An 18,064-nucleotide genomic window follows, 5' to 3' on the forward strand; every position below is an offset into this window, starting at 1 on the left:
CTAAATTCCGTGCCTGTCTACAAACCTCCCTCCAGCACACAAAGCAGCCTATATATAGCCACACACACACACACACTAGACCACAGTGTCAGGTCAACCAGACTGCCCTCGTCGTCTCTCAGACACTTTGAAGGAGTAAGAAGGAGGAGGAACAGAAGGAGAGGTAGATCGATAAGGTGACTTTCTTTCGAGAATGCCGGCCACCTCTTTGAGGGTAGCCGTGGGAAACAGGTCACAGGGCATGTTCAACCATGAAAAGGTCCAGCCAATCAAAGACAGGGTCCAGGGAGATGGACAGAGAAAGGGAAAAACACCCCACTTCTCTGAGTGACAGCCAGCAAGAAGAAAATACGCAGCTAGTCAAAAACTGTGTGCGTGTGTGTGTGCTGAGACTGCGTGTCTCTGGGTGATGTCTGTGTGCACACATCTATGTGTGTGTGAGTGTGTGTTCAGTCATGTTATTGATTATGCCATATGAATCCAAGCATTCACAGACTGCAATATTGATTGTTTCAAAACAACATGTCCATATCCATGCATATACACACACACACACACTCAAACACACAGCTGAAGACAGTGACTAACTTGACTTCTGTCATCTCCACTGCAGCATAAACTATCCCAGCTTTACAACTGAGTGTGGAACATGTACCCTAGCTGTACCCACTCTCCCTCCCTCCTCTGCTCCCCCTCTCCTCTCTCCTCTGCTCTCTTCTCTGCTCTCTCTTTTCTTTCTCCATCCTGTATTCAGACTGAGTGTCCCAGACCCAAAGTATCTGACCTTATTAAACTTGACAAGGAGGACAGAGGTATTGGTGTGTGTGTGTGTTTGTGTGTGTGTGTATGAAATACAAACGATACATCAGCTGTACACAACAAATCTAAATAATTCAATTCAGAAAATGTTATGAAATTTCCATTTTAGAATAATCATAAGCCTAGTCTCCTTTAGACTGACACCCCGTAAATCAACCAATGATTCAATTGCAACAGAGCAGCTGTTCTCTGATTCGCTGGCGCCATCCATCAATCAAATTGGAGAATGAGGAGGTTCTCTGGAGGTTGAGGGTGGGGTGTGTGTGTCTGTTGGGGGGGGGGGGGGCACAGCAGTGACTGCCCCGCCCACCCAGTTGTTGTGGGTGACCCTGGGGTTGTGGCGGCAGGGTGATGTATTTCTTGTTACACAGGATGTGAAACGTCCCATTGCAAGGCCAGACACATGGAGCGAGTTATGGCTCTGATAAATGCCAAGCTGAAATGTGACTAACAAAATCCCTAAGCTCCTTCACACAACTAAGTGGTATACAGTGTGCTCTTTGTAGTTCTGGTGACACATACTGTTTGCATTACACTGCATTTTCTCACACAAACGCACACACACACATGCACACTCAAACTCTGTAACACAGGCAGAGTGGAACATATTCAACATTGCTTGACCGCGCCCTTTCAATGTCTGGGCTGAAGGGAAGAAATTTGTGACAAAGTTGTCTAGTGGGCGATTGTGTTTGTGCATGATTCATTGTGTGTGTGTGTGTTTGTGTGAGGGTAGAAGTGATTACTCTGAGAGATGTTGCTGTTGTTAATCATTGCAACAACCAATCAAGGAGAGATCATTTAGAACAGTGTGTGCGTGTATCTGCTTGTGTGTGTGTGTGTGTTGGGGGGTGTCCTCCTTCTCCTGCATTTCTTTAGCTCAATAAAAGGGCCTGGACTAACTGACCCCAGACATGGGCCAAATGGTGCCTCCTAAAGAAAATCTATAGGGTTGATGAAAATCTAACAACAGAGTTTCAAAGCACTCTCTCTTTCTCTCTATTTCTCACACACACACAATTGGTCTGTCATGCTATGTCTCTCTCTCAAACCGACTCTCTGTCTCTTGGTCTCTCTCTCACACCACACTACAAACTCAGTCCAAATAAAGTCAAACTTCCACACCACAGTTTCCAGAGCCAATCTATTTGACTGACGGATGACTGAACTCTTTAGTTACCGCGGGGCGCTCTGCTAGCAACCCTGTCTGACTTAGCCAATGCTGCTTCTTCATTCATGTGTCCTTCACAGTGGAAAGGAGGAGATGGGAAGGCAGGAAGGGAGGGAGGGGTGGGGAGGTGCAGAAAAAAGCGGAGGTTGGGTGAGGTTTGTTACAGGGAGAAGGGGCACTGAGGGCGTGGCTCATTAGGGATTGATTGACGGCTTAAATTCCGAGCTCAGCAGTCTCAGAGGAGTCTGAGAGGGGGAGAGAAAAAGCTGCAAACCAACGCCCACATCTGCATGACGACGGGTCGGCGTATCCGTGGGGACGGGTTCGGAACTCAGAGCGAGCCCTTTGATCTCCCTGCCGGGCTGCTAGCTGATGAAGAGATTCACAAACCAGTCACAGCCTGGAGCTGACAGTGTGTGTGTGTGTGTGCTGATCCATCTGTTTTGAGCAGAGAAGCCAGAATATTCAGGACTCCTAACCAGTCTCTGCACCGTGGCTTCAAACAAGTTCATCTTTTATTACACACACACGCAAACTGACACCATTCTTTGAGGTGCAAAGTTAATAGATGAGAAGAACATTAATGTACAGATGGTGAGAAAAATACTGTATTTTGTCCACATTGGGTTGAATTCTCTATCAGTCACTCACATACACACATGCATACTAACATGAACACACACATGCACACAAGCACACTTACATACATACATATATTATGCGTACACAGAAAACCAACACTGTAAACTGTAACCCATCTTCTATCTTGGTACATGATTTATCTGAGTGTGTGTGTGCTTGTACATTTATATTTGTACCAGTGTTTTATTGACAGGTGAGTGGGGGAATTCACTGCTGCAAAGCAATCTTCTCCCCCAGTCCTCCAACACCCAGGGCAAGGACTGCTGTGAAGGATAGACTTTACCTCTGCTCCACTGACTGTCTGTGTGTGTGTACGACTGTGTGTCTGTGTGTTTGTGTGTGTATATGCCTTGCCCAGTGGAAGACTAAAGGGTAGCAGTGATGCAGTGCTACCGTCCCTTTAAATATTTGATCTCCATCGAGTCGTCTCACACCACAGTGGCAAACCCTCCACTCTAACGCCTCTCTGAAGCTACCATATGCATCGTCAGCACCACACACACACATACACACACACGTGTAGACAGACACACACACTCATCCTTGTGCAGAGGGAGACAGTGAGAGGACACAGAAAAAAAGAAATATTGTGCACAGTCAGTGCAGAAGTGTTTTACTCCTCAAGATATGGAACTTCACCAACAAACAGAAAAGAGCAGAGGAGTGTTCCTGATGGGATGGGAGTGTGTGTTTACGCGTGTGTGTGTGCGTGTGTGTGTTTTGTAATGGTACTAGAGTGTTTCAACACCACCCCAAGAATATTCAGTAATTTCATTAAACCATTCATCGATTCATATATGTGTGTCATTGATTTATTTTAAGACATTTTGCATTGTTACTTAATAATTGAACGTGCACATATACATGTTCACACACACACAAACACATGACTCCCGCACACTTTCTGCATTCCTGTCCCCCATTCTCTTTGAGACGAGCACATAACAATGGAGCTACAATCCACAGAAAACACACCCGCATTATGAGGATCCAGGACCCTCATTGTTAGATTAACACGTGGTGACCATACAAAAACGCACACAAAGACACAAGGAAACACACACAGCAGTCAGGGTTTGAAGTACAGAGCACAATTACAGGAAACCAATTAAATTCTCTATCCCTCATATATATAAATAATTATGTTGTAATTATATAATATATATATATATACATAATTACAGCTCGCCTAAGCCACACACACACTTTAAAATCACACACAAACCATACCTGTGTATTAAAGAGACATGATAATTCCGTCCTCTTTGAAAAGGCTCACTCTCTCCTCCCACCTCCACCTCTCCCCCATCCTCCTCCACTGAACCCTCCCCGACCAGCTCACATGCACAGTCTCACAGGCTTATTCTGTCTTACACACACACACACACACATCCACACGCGCACCCACACCCATTTCCCAGAACTAAGGATCCAGGCCTCTGGCAGCTCTGTGACAGTCTCGGAATTCTCCATTCCTGCCTGAAAAACATCCTCTATGCTCAAGTAGAGACGCCATCTTAATGACTCTCAGCAGAGGTGCCTGAGACGTTGAGCTGGAAACAGGGATATACAGCCGGACAGGATGATACAGTACAGCAGAGATCAGAACTGCAGAACAACCACGGGAGGAGAACCCCAAAAAAGCAGGTTATAAGCAGTGAACTGTTGTGTTCCTGAAGCTGGCTCCATGCTGGTCTTGCAACGTGTTTGAGTCTGCATGCCATCTACTTAGACTGTCAGCCAGGCAGCCATTACAGACAGACAGACAGACAGACAGACAGACAGACAGACAGACAGACAGACAGACAGACAGGGACAAAAAAGGAGCCCTGCGGACAGGAGCTGGGGCCTCTAATCAATAGTTAAACAGAGCAAAACGGAGGGAGAGCGCTAACTACCACACACACACACCAAACACACAAAGAAAGATCAGTGGTCTACAGAACCTCCGCACTGGATAATCAGCACCAGTGTTTCCCACACATAGACTAATTTGTGGCGGTGCGCCACAGAATCAACACCGGCCGCCACACATTGCGTTTCGTAAAACATTTTTTTTATCGCTATTTAGGTAAAAACACGCAGCGTATTCGTTCAGCTGCATTTCCTTTCCCTGCTCTCCCTCCGTCTCTTTCACGCACGCGTCTTTCTCACATACACACACAGTCACTACGTCAGCACACGTTAGCAACAATGCATACGCCGTTCTAGTGAGACCGACAGCTACATCAGCGAGCCTTCAGCATTAGTGCCGTAGCTAAAGGTCTAGGAAAGTTGAGGCTACTTTTCGCTAGGTACCGACGGACATGTCTTAATCGAAGGTTCCCCTTCGTTCTTTTGGTGAGAAGTTTCAAGAGCTAGCTACTTACCCGGCGTCATGGAGCCGACCAGTTAAATAGTTATTTAGCACCCTGTATGCAGCGTCGCTACCTGCATATTATTTGTTTGTTGTTGTTGATTTTGTGAATTATTTCGAACCCCCCCCCCCCCCCCCCCCCCCCCCGCCACATATAGTTTTCTAATCTGTGGGAAACACTGAGCACTGTGCCTGAACCAGCTCAGTGAAGGGACTGACAGACGGACGATCAGCGCTTGGCAGACCGGGGGAGGATCAGCTCATGTCATTACCATCACAGAATCCAGCTGGGAGGAGGGTGGCAAAGAGAGAGAGACAGGGGTGGGGGGCGGAAGAGAAAAGAGAGAAGGGGAGAAAGGGAGGAAAGGGTGGCCAGAGGGAGAGAGAAACAGAGAGAGGGGGGAGGGGGGCGTGACACGAGGGATAAAGAGCAGCGTGGGGGAAGGTGGAGAAACGGGGGAGAATAAACGAGAGTGATAGGCAGACAGAGGGAGGGGGGGGGAGCGGGGGATCCATCACTCTGGCTGTTGCACCTGTGAAGGTTGCCTGTCCCTGCCTGTGGTAATCACAGAGACACACACCTCCAGTAATACAAAGCAACTTAGGACCTTTTAACATCACACATGTCTGGCTGGCGTTAACACACAACACAAGTTAACACAAGTTACTGGTGTGTGTTATTATACTCTGTATCACCTTCTGTGCTGCCCACGTTTCGCGTCTTTCTCTTTCTGATAGGAATCAACACACTGACCTTCAAACAACACACAGACTTTGAAAAGATACCAACTGATCCTTCCCCAATCATTTCTCAAAATCTGTAGTCTTCTCTCATTTTTGCTTCTTGATTAGTAATTCAATCTATTTTTTAACAGAATTGATGGTACACTGAAGTGGAGAAGGGTGACTGCAGGCTACGGGAGAGTGGGTGTAAACTACACAGTACTGGGTTTGTCCTTGACACCATGATGTGTCCATAATATTAAATTAAATCCATTTCAATGGCACACACCAGATCTCAGCCCATCTGTTTGAGATATCACACTGCCATGTCTCTCTCTCTCTCTCTCTCTCTCTCTCTCTCTCTCTCTCTCTCTCTCTCTCTCTCTCTCTCTCTCTCTCTCTCTCTCTCTCATGTGCTTTCTCGTCCTCCCTCTTACTCTCTCTCTTCCTGTCCCACTACTTTCACTTGCCCATCCTCCCTCCCTCGCACTATCTATTTCTACTCGTCTTTCTTCTTCTCTATCTATCTCTCTCCCTCCATCCCCCCCCCCCTCCCCCCATCTCTCTCTCCCTCGCTCCGATCTGTCAGTTAAGTGGAGGGTTTGAAGGTCGGCCAGTGCCTGGACGTCCAGCCAGCCCTGCTTTTTCCGCGACAATGGTGACAGCTGAACGGTCGGGAGCGGGGGCTGGGGGGGAGAGGGGGGGTGCCTGTCTAGAGGACAGGTCAGATGACAGAGAGAGGGAGAGAGAGGACAGCAGGAGAGGAGGGGTGACTTTTAAACAACATACAGCACAAGTAGGTAGCTTCCACACCATCATTGAGAACTACACACACACACACACACGCCAGAGACTGGAGCTGTCCATGGTACTGAAAATTGAAATGCTATGAGAACAACTGACCTAAGGATATTACACTAACCATAATGTACATACACAGGATTTTACCTGCTGTGGTTTGGATTAGAATGATGTATTGCAGATGGTACTGCAAATGAAGCCATGGTCGAAACCTACATGACACAAGATAGTATGAAATCACAAACAACTACAACATAAGGCCCTCTTTACCACCTTCAACACCCAGTGTGTCACAATGTAACTAACAATACCTACATTACCCAGGGGGCCATTGCCTCAACAGCAGTCAGGGCCTCTAGTCTTCATACACCCTCTTGGCTCCAAGTTCCTGTTCATAGTGCCTACATTTCCCAGAGGTCTGTTCTGTCACAAGCAATGCAAGGGACTGTTTCAAAACCACTGAAGGATAACATGAAAGGAAGTGAATGCATGTGAAGCATTACAGTTACAGAACTGCTGTTTTTCTCCATTCTTTCTCCCGTTCCACCTCTCTCTTTCTGCCCCTTTTTTTCTACTTCCTTCTTTCCCACAAGCCATCTCCTGTATCACAGATGTGCGGGACAAACATCAACAGCCGCAGTAGCAGAATCCTTTTGAATTATTGAAGCTGAGACAAGACATCCTGCACACACACACACACACATATGCACACACACACACAGTGACCATATCCCAGGGGGAGAGGATAATGACCAATTCAATGTGACATGGTTATAGAGACTATAAACATGTGACAAGTTGAGAAATGGAGCGAGAGAGAGAGAGAGAGAGAGAGAGAGAGAGAGAGAGAGAGAGAGAGAGAGAGAGAGAGAGAGAGAGAGAGAGAGAGAGAGAGAGAGAGAGAAAAGATAGAAAGAAAGAGAACAGGCAGGGAAGTGTGCTGAAAAGATTGGATAGTAAGGCAGGAAGCAACCACAATGTTACAGAAAGTGGCAGCATTGAAAACATTCCTCAGAAGAGCATAGAAAAGAAGTGAAGAGGGAGGAGAGGAAGGGGGGATGGTGGCAGTGAGGGACTACAACAGAATGAGGGAGTTTAAAAAGAGAGAGATGGAAAAGGGCAGTGTGGATGCACGTCTTTGAGGCCAATTATACCATGTGTGTCAGTCAGTAATGTGTAGTGCTCTGTTATATACAATTCCTGTTTGCATGGGAGTGGACAAAGTATGTGTGTAGTATGTACTCTAATAGACAAGCACGCCCATATTTCCATTGCCTTGACCACCCCCCTCCCTCTCTCTCTCTCTTTTCTCTTCCCCATCCCCCCCACACAGACATTTGCACGGAGAAACCATACACTCCCAGTATGAAGCTTAGCTGAGTGCCTCACAGTGGGAATGGGTCCCCTCTTGGTTGACTGACAGAGCCTCCGGTGTTCATTATGGGATGTCAAATAGCGGGTGCCTTGGGCACCGTGGAAACTGATTGCGTATGGGAAGGAGTGGAATAATTGTTATGTTGGATAACGATGAAGTCTGAACAAGCCTTTCCGTCTATGGTTAACCTTGACATTTCCACTGATTTTCTTTTACTACAATGTGTGTGTGTATTTGTGTTTGTGTGTGTGTGTGTGTGTGTGTGCAAATGGGTTTGTGTGTCATTATAGAGGACAATGAAGTTGTGACATGCATACACAAACACACACGACACATGAATCATGGATGTGACAAAGAATGGAGGGATGAGAAAGTTCCTCTGATGAAAGTATGTGCCAATCACCACATGCACCAAGAGAGTGAGTATGCATCATTCACTGTTTAACACAGGGAGTGAGAATTATCCTCACATCTCACAAAGAGGCAGAGAAGTAGACTGTGGAAAAAAAACAGGAGGGTGAAAGCACAAAAGTGATAGAAATGGGAAAGAGGGGTAAACAGAAGAATGTGTATAGATGCCTTATATTGAGGTTATGGAGACACAAACGTGGTCATAGTTTCCATCGGGGCCTGTTTGGGGGAGAGTCATGCAGAATACATACATGGAATGTGTCTGAGTGGAAGGGGCGTGAAGCAGAGAGCCAGGGGGAAAGGGTGAGAGGATACAGAGAGAGGCATGGCAAGAAAGTGACAGAGGATGACAGTGAGAATGTGTGTGAGAGAGAGAGAGAGAGAGAGAGAGAGAAAGAGAGAGAGAGAGAGAGAGAGAGTAGAAGGGAGATGGAGGGAGGAAAGAGGACAGAGATTTTGAGAAAGGGAAAGGGAGCAAGAGGAGGTGGGGGGGAGAGAGTAGAAGAGCAGGGATGTAAAGGGGAGGAGAGAGAGATACATAAAGAAAGAGAGCAAGTAGAAGAGAAAGAGAAAAAGGAAGAGAAAAGAGCCCAGGCATCTTCAGGACATTTGCTGAATTGGAAGAAAAGAGAGAAACAGACTGAACAGGTCAACCAGTCCAGAAAACCATTCTTCAGTCTCCATCAAGGTGTTTGCTTTACAAAGTAGATATCTACCCAAGTACGCATGTGAATAAATCAGTTACACATGGAAATATGCCATCATGGCTGTGTGTGTGGAAAAGATTCAGACACATAAAGTAGATTGCACTCCTGTCTTTGCCAAAACACACACATTAGTAGAACACACACATCCACTCACATACCCACACTAACGGACGACATCAACATGCACAACGTGCCAAAGCCACAGGGGGCTGAACATCTGATCAAACATAAGAACCGCCCAACGCCGGGATGAGAACTTCATTAGCAAAGATGTGAACACACAAAAAACACACTTGTTCACAGGCAGATTTGCTCTCGCTCTTTCTCTCACACACACACACACAAAACACACACTTGTTTACAGGCAGATTTTCTTTCTCTATCACACACAAAACCACACTTGTGCACCAGCAGACGTTCTTGTTCTGTCACACACATGCACGTGCCACAGCCCCATCCCTGCATTAAAACAAACATCAAACAGCTGCAACTGCAGCCGCAGATGCTAATGATTTTAGTTTAGGTCATGCTCAATATAGCTTGCTGCCATTTGTTTGCAGTTAAGATCTAGGAATGTCACCCGGAGTCATGGCAACTGCTTGATCAACATACTCCCTCCATATCGCCAGTTATGCACACTGTATGATTATATTCCACTGAATTCCTAAGAGCCTGAGAATTCCTATGAGACTCTTGAGAATGTTAGCTTTGCATTACCATGCTTCACTTCCCTACTGGTGTAACACAACTGGATAGTGTCAAAATGCATGGTGGCTATTGAACATCTACCAAATAACAGAGACAAATAAGCTTTATATCAGCAGCACAGTACTGCCTCTACTGTAACAACCATTCCAGAGGCCCACAATACATGCACTAACCAGACTTCAGCCTCAAGCTACATCCTTGATCCAGAGGCGTGAAATGGTCCTCCAAATGGACTCCAAAGCTCCACCTGGAGCTAATTACTTTTCTGAAAAAACTGTTATTAGTTTCAATTTTAGATCATGAATGGAGTCGAATCTGAGAGCCGGCCAGAGTATCAAGTAATGCTCTAGATTGCGAACAAGACTTCCTGACAAAACACAATTACAGTCTGAAATTCTACCCTTTTTGCAGACTTTCTGTGAAACAGCCATTATTGACGGGTGGTCCTTTGTGCGTGTGTACAGGCATACACAGCTTAGGGAAACAGAAGCAGGGCTGTAGCAAACAGAAAGAAACAGACAGACATCCTAAACAGACCCACTAAACAGTATCTGATTGCACTATGTTGACCACTCATGCTGCTCATTCTTATTCTTATTTTTATATATATTTGATAGTTAAATTGTTTTATTCTTAGATTGTTTAGTTCTTAGAAATAGTTAAACTTTTGTACTTTTACTTACAGAAATTTAAGATCTGCTTATGTTTATTGTTTGCACCTCCCTGCCACAGTAAATTCTGTGTTTGTATAACATACATGGCGAATAAACCAAATTCTGATTCTCTATGCTTTTCTAATTGCAATCCTCTTCTTTGTTACAGAACGTGGGACACAATATAGTATATACAGATACCTCTCTCCTCCCTTTATGTCTCCATCTTTCCATCTCTCTCCAAGCCAAGCTTTGAAACAAGGCCATTGGACAGACATTAAAGACAAAAAAACATTATCTCCTTCTGTTCTTCCCCATTGTCTTATTCATTATCATCTTTCTCTCTCACTATAAAGTCTTTGATAAAACTGGCTTTAGCACAGATGTTGTGATGTGACATTACTGTAAGATAGGACCCTTTGTCTGGGATTTGACCCATTTGTCCTTCTTTGTGTGTATGTGTTTGTGTGTGTGTTATCCTGGCTTTTCAGACGCTTATTGATCACATCAAGGCTCCAATCCCGGCTGCCAGGGCTTGTAAATTTACTGATCGATCAACTAGAGTGCCTCAGGATGGAACGCTGAGACCTTTGAGATGTCAGTGTGTGTGCGTATATGTGTGTGCGTGTGTGTGCGTGTGTCTCGATGAGTTTATCCTACTCTATACTGTACATGGACAGCGGATAGATAGAAATTTCCAACCAGTTACTGCACATCATGCACAAAATATCACTTCCAGTCTTTCATAAACATGAACACACTCAATCTGACTTACACACACACACACGCACACACAGAAGCAGAGAGGCAGAATCCGCTTTCACTGTGAAGATTAGAATCAGCATTTATCAAAGATCAGAGTCAATGGAGGACAGAGACAGAAAGGCAGAAAGAAGAAAAGAATGATAGAGAGTATGAGTGAGATAGAGAGATAGAATGAGAGACATCAAGGGTGAGGAAAACTGAGGAATGAATGTGAAGAAGTAAAAGAGAGGAGGGACCAAGTGAGTGAAAAATAGAAAGGGAAAAAAGAGAGATAGTCACAGAGAGAGAGAGATAGTGAGAAAAAGAGAGAGAAAGAGAGACAGACAGAGAGAGAGAGAGAGAGAGAGAGAGAGAGAGAGAGAGAGAGAGAGAGAGAGAGAGAGAGAGAGAGAGAGAGAGAGAGAGGGTTGTATGATGGGGCAGCATTTCATCAGTAATTAGTGGTGCGTGAAACGAGTTGTCAGGCCAGCAGCTTCAGAGAATGGGGAGTAGGGGAAGATGAAGTAGAGAGATGGAGAAAAGGTGGTAGAAAGAAGAGAGATGGAGGGAAGGGGGAAGCGAAAGATGAAGTAGAAAGATGGTAGAAGGTAGAGGGATGGATATGAATCCAAGAGAGGTGGGAGGACGAGAAAGTGAGGAAGGCGGGAGTAGGGAATAGGAGGGAAGAAAGGGGAAAGTAGGAATGATAGATGTTTAGCCAAGCCTTGCATTACTTGAATGTGCTTCACTGGCAATGGGGGACATGCAGTCAGCAAGAAATGGTGTGTGTGTGATAAGAGCATGTGTGTGTGTTCATGTGTGTGTGCCTTTCTATGAAGGTGTCTGTGTGTGTAAGTGTGTGTATATCGGCGTGCCTGTGTTTTTGCATATGTGTCAGCATGAGCAGCAGGCCCTATTTTGTTTGTGAAATCTGATTGGCTGAGTGCAGAGCGCCAGGGGGAGGAGAGGGAAGCAAGCCAGAGGAACAGCTTAGACAAGACAAAACCCAGGAGTCACCTTCAGCCCCACTACCAGAGTACACACACACACAAGTCACCTTCACAATTACCACAAAACCACATTGACATACAGTACATGAATAGACAGACACTAACACACATACAGACATGCCCTCAAATTACCTTCACAATTACCACACGGCAATACACACCAACACACACACACACTACCTGACATCCAACTTCAGTCACAAATCAGCTGCTCGATGACAGACACAAAATTGATTTTTTTCAAACTAGTCACCTTCACATTGACCTCAAGCCCACAGTAAAGAATGCACACAGACAACAACACGCTTACACACAGACACACACAACACAATATGAACATTCAAAGCATCGGTCTAGAGAAAGGCCTCAGGGTCACCTCCCAATCAGAGATACACACACACACAGTCCAACCAACTCAAAGGCCACAACACACACACACACTCAGGCCGGTTATGTACGGTAAAGCCGGAGTGGCAGCCCCTAAGAGCTTGTCAGGTTCAAAAGAAACGCTAGCTGATAAAAGATGACAAAACCTTATCATCGCCACAGGATCTACCGAGACACTGTCTGGCACACACACAGACACACATACACACACACACACAGACACACATACACACACACACACAGCAGTCTCCCATATGCTACACACTAGAAAAACATTCAGCTATCAAGCAGAACTTGTTTCTATAAAAGACTGCCTGGCGATAATGAATACGTGTACACGCACAAACATTTGCATTCCTGACAATACTGAAGGAGGAGAGAGAAGGACTTTTGTCAGCACTTCAGACAACAGTGAGAGAGAGAGAGAGAGAGAGAGAGAGAGAGAGAGAGAGAGAGAGAGAGAGAGAGAGAGAGAGAGAGAGAGAGAGAGAGAGACAGAGAGAGAGAGAGAAAGAAAGAAAGAGAGAGAGAGAGGGGGGGGGGGGGAGCCTTTGAGGAGGAACAAACAATGGGCCTGAATGATGACAACTTTCCCCATCTCAGGATCAAAGAGACCTGTCTGAGCAGAGACGACAGGCTTTCTGTCATTATTAGCACAGAGACATGGATGAGGTACACACACACACACCCTAACAGATCATCTCATGGATGTAAACACACACTCTCCTACAGTCTCTGACCTCCAATCACACACACACACTCATTGGTTGTTAATTAACTGTGCTGGCCACAGTTTGTAATGTGTACATATGTTGATGTGCGTATCTGCATGTGTGCAAGCTTGTGTGTGTCTGTGTCAGCAGAGTCTAGCTTCATAGTAGGTATTTTTGGACAGTACGGTGTGATGTGTGATAGACTGACCCAGCGAGACCAGGACAGCAGGGTACAGCAAGAAGATTGTGCCCTCTGGCAAGTCTTACTGTAATTAGGAGCCAAGGCAAGTGTGTGTGTGTGGTGGGGGGGGGGGGGGGTCCACCATTGCAGGTTAAATAGTTCATACTGCATGCACACACACACACACAAACACACTCTCATGCATTATTGATCAGACAGCAAGTAGCTCATCAACATAGACACTGTACAAAACATGGCAGGCAGGCCTTAGCAGGGAGGGGGAGTAGAGCAGAAGAGAAGTAGAGAAGGAGAAAGAGGAGAGAAGGAAGAGGAGAGATGGATGAGCTACATGGTTGAGGAGGCACGAGGTCATCCAGTGTCCTACAGACAGGGAGCAGGTGGGGGTGAGAGAGAGTGAGAGAGAGAGAGAGAGAGAGAGAGAGAGAGAGAGAGAGAGAGGGTAGATCAGAGGGGATGATAGTAGTAACAGCAGGGAAAGTGTGGAGAAAAGGATTGATGCCTTGACAGGCCGACAGAAAGGGAGGACAATGTATTTAAAACGGGATTCTGAAATCAAAAGAAAGAGAAACAGAGACAGAAAGGGAGGGCCGACAGCAACACAGACACTAAAGAGAACAAACGAGAGAAGTGACCGAAAAAGGGAAGTGAGAAAGCAGATGACACAGAAAGAGAGAGAAGGATGCCTTAAATAGCCAAGGTATTTGAGAACAGTGGAGGGTGGGAGGTGTGGCGTGTGCTATGAGGAAGTAGAGACAGAATGGAAGAAGTGTGGATGTAGAGATAGGGGGAGGGGGAGACAGTTGAGAGGAGGAATGCATAATGACTTATGTGGCTGGAGGGAACCCCATGACTTGTGAGACCCACAGCACACACTCACTCACACCTTTAGCACACACAGCAGGCACACACTGAGTTGCCACTGCCCTCTTAGGGCAGGGTACACTGCATCAAATATTAAACTGAAATGTCACAACCTTTTCCTCTCCCCATCCTTCTTCCTTCTATCTTCCCTCCCTCTACCTCTCCCTCTCCTCTCCTTCACCCTTCCCAGACAGCAGGCAGCTTCCACTTAATGAGTTGCATTTGCACAAGAGACCATGAAGAAAAAGAGCACACACACACTGACACACACACACTCAGGGCTTTCAGGGATTATGCTAACGCTAGCTCCTGCTCGTGCGCTGATGCTTTGCTTAAGGGGGCGTTTACAGACGCGTTAGCTGATGCTAACCCTCCCCTCCCCGCTTCATAGAAGAGCATGGACCAGCGCAAACGCTAATGCTGAGCCCCACATCACTGATTAATGTGGAGGCCAAGTTAGCCTGAGCTGATGCTGCAGAGGGTGCCATCACTACTGTCATCAGAATCCTGCATTGTGAACAACAGACCAGCCTCCACAATATTCTAATTTGTTAGTTCTCATATTGCCCCAAAATGTAGAGCTATATCTTTGTTACAAATGTTTCATGATTACCACATCTGTCTTCAAGTGACTAGTACAGAGTACATAACTCTTTAAAATAATATTCTGTCATATACCCACATTACTCAATATGTGTCTTTGTTCTTAATATCTATGGAATATAGAAGCAAGCCGCCGTATGGACCTGCACAGTACAATGAGAAAATGGATGGTTTGGGGAGGTAAGTCAGAGGTGACTGGTTAGGCTGTCAGGCCCTGGCTGAACCTCGCTCGGGTTCCTGTGGGTTACAGCACACCTCACAGCCAGGGAGGCTGGCAGGGGTGACAGCCACAAGATACCATGACCTTTCAAACCAGAGCTATTAAACACTATAACTCTCCTGAGCTCTCACACTCTCCTCTTGTTTTCTCTCTTTTCCTATGTCCCCTACTCTCCCTCTTTATGGTTGGAGAGACTGTCAGGAGCGAGCATGGGAATGATTGATTGTGTGTTTGTGTGAGCGTGTGTACATGCGTTGGGTGATCTTGAGAGCTGTGTTGGCAATCTGCATACTGTAATTCTGCTCAATACTTTAAACACACACACACACATTCTCACACTCAAACACACACGTACACGATGTGCCTCAGTGCTTCACTGAATGAGCCGTTCCCCTACAGCCCAAAGCTCCACTTTAATCTTCTCTCACCTGCTGAGTGCCCAAACAGTGGATTAAGCCAGCTGGGCCACTCATGTACCTGTAGAGTGTGTCAAGGACGTGCACAAACTCACTCACATGCACACACGTCATTTTAAACCAATAATAAGCTACAGTGGCCTGCACTGTAATGAGAATGGGGGCAAACTCTCCGCTCTTTGCAAACATCCTCACTCACAACAGTAGGCCATAAACAACACCAAAGTAAAGTTTTGAAATGACAAAAGTGAGGTCTGAACTTACGTCTCGGAATTTGTTCCAATATCTGTCCTTGTCATACTGAGAGACGGTGCTCAACCATTTGTCGTTGTCCAGTGCGTGGCCATTGTTGTTGTTACTAACAACTGTTTCCCCGCGCTTGCCCTCCGCGCGCAGCAAGAGAGCCGCGAGAGGAATCAGCCAGAGGAGCATCGTCTAGAGAAAAGAAATATATACATAGAGATGGATACCGCACGGCGTGAAGATGGAAAAAGAGAGGAAAAGTGACATTAAAGCATGTCTAAATCACCGACATGTAAGCCAGTCTTTTAGAAACAGCAGAAAAGACGATGATTTATAAACCACTTATGCAATAAAACACCCTTTTACATTAACACGTCACTCCCTTATGGGGTCGCGTAAGATGTAATTTAACATATTATAATTAAAGACCAGATGCTTATATTATTAAATTGCTTATTGTTAGATTTTAAGGTGATTATTAACATTTATGAAGCTTTCCGCTGGTTTAAACAAGCAAGTAACTCTCAACACAATTACAGTCGACTTGGTGAGTGTGTCTTGAAGCGTATTCCCCTCTTTGCAGATATAGGGACGCACCACCCAACTGCGCACTCTTTCCTCCACTTGCCTTCATCTAATTTCCACCACACTGACTGGAATTAATTAGCTAAATTGACATCCGTTTACTAACCTTGGAAAGCTTGTGTCCACCTGCCGGGGAAAGCTGAGGGCTCAGACGGGAAGTTTATCGGTTGTTGGGTGCTTGGCGGGTCTGTCAGACGGTTGAGTAAGTATCCACGGGACCTCCGGTAGCTCCGGACTCTGCGGTAATACTGACGGTAACCGAGAGCAGCAGAAACGAGCTACGGAGCTCTGGTTTTCTCCTCCCCCTCGGTAACCCCCTCTGCTAGACTCCGCCTCTCAGATAGCGGTCTGTTTTGTGCTCTCTCTCTCTTTCTCTCTCTCTCTCTCTCTCTCTCTCTCTCTCTCTCTCTCTCTCTCTCTTCTCTCTCTCTCTCTCTCTCTCTCTCTCTCCATCTGTACTCTGTTTTTCTCCGTGGTCTCTCACCTGCTTCTCGGTGTGTCATTGATTAACAGCATTGGGAATGGTGCATTCATTCGGGTCAGGACTAAGTGGGTATTTGTTAGAGGGTAAGGTTTGGAAGTTATTGTGGATATGAAAACACACAGACTGCAGAGCTTATTTGAGTAATTGCATTATAGTTTCACAATACGGTTAATCACAAAGAGCGCAGAACACAGTGAACTGAATAGGGAACAAAGACAAGTCGGCAATGCTTGCGTGTATTTTATGCCTCCATGTTATGCAGGCTTAAGTTGCGGTTCCCTGCAATGTCAGACTATAATTAATTGGAAGACAGTCAGTATATCAGAATGGACAGACAGTTCACCTTCACCCCACATTGCATTGGCTGTTTCTTAGTTATTATAAACATCTTAATTATATTGTTTAGTGACGTTTTAAACTGTAATGGTTTGTAACGCATTTTTGTTGAACATCTCTCACTGTTGGTGTTTTATGACGAAAATGCCTATTTTAGATTTGGAAGTGTTTGCGGTAACCCGGTAAATGTGTACTGTTACTTTAAGAAGGTTAGGTTTCGCGACTGACCGTGGTTTGTTTTGGTCAGAAGCCTATTGTGGTTAGTTTGGAGATGCATGCTTTCTCGCGGTGCCTTTGAGTAGGCCTACTTGTTTGAACGCTCATTTAGATGTAAAAATACGTGAATACTTTTATGTTTTACACACATTTCAAGCAGCAGTAGAGTAGGCAACTGTGGGGGTGTTTTAAACCAGCTCATTGCACACGAGAAACTTACAGCCACAGACTCAGTCAGCCACTTGGAGTATCTACATTGCCCACATAATCAGACTTTTAGTTCTATGACCCTGATCTGGTCGTGGTTTTGTAATCTCTTTGAAATGTGATTAATTTGTGCATGCAGGTCTCTGGGCTCGAGGGCGCTGTCCGTTCAGCACCAAGTGCCGCAGGCAACGCGGAATTTGGAACCAGAAAGACACGAGCCTGAAGGGAACAACAAATAGACTGTTTGCAGCCCTTTTTATTGCAGTGTCAACGATGGTTTACACGAGTCCTTAGATAACATGTTTCTAAACCAGCGGGAAAACTACGAATCTCCTTTGTTGGCTTTTTGAGTTTAAATGTTTTTTTTATATATACGTATTCTATGTGTAGGATATGGAGTAGGCCTGTATACAAGCCTGGCCATTGATAACGTTGCCACATCTGTATATGAAACTGCTATGAAAATAATTA

The sequence above is a fragment of the Hypomesus transpacificus genome, unplaced genomic scaffold (assembly GCF_021917145.1).
Source record: "Hypomesus transpacificus isolate Combined female unplaced genomic scaffold, fHypTra1 scaffold_160, whole genome shotgun sequence".
Taxonomy (NCBI): domain Eukaryota; kingdom Metazoa; phylum Chordata; class Actinopteri; order Osmeriformes; family Osmeridae; genus Hypomesus; species Hypomesus transpacificus.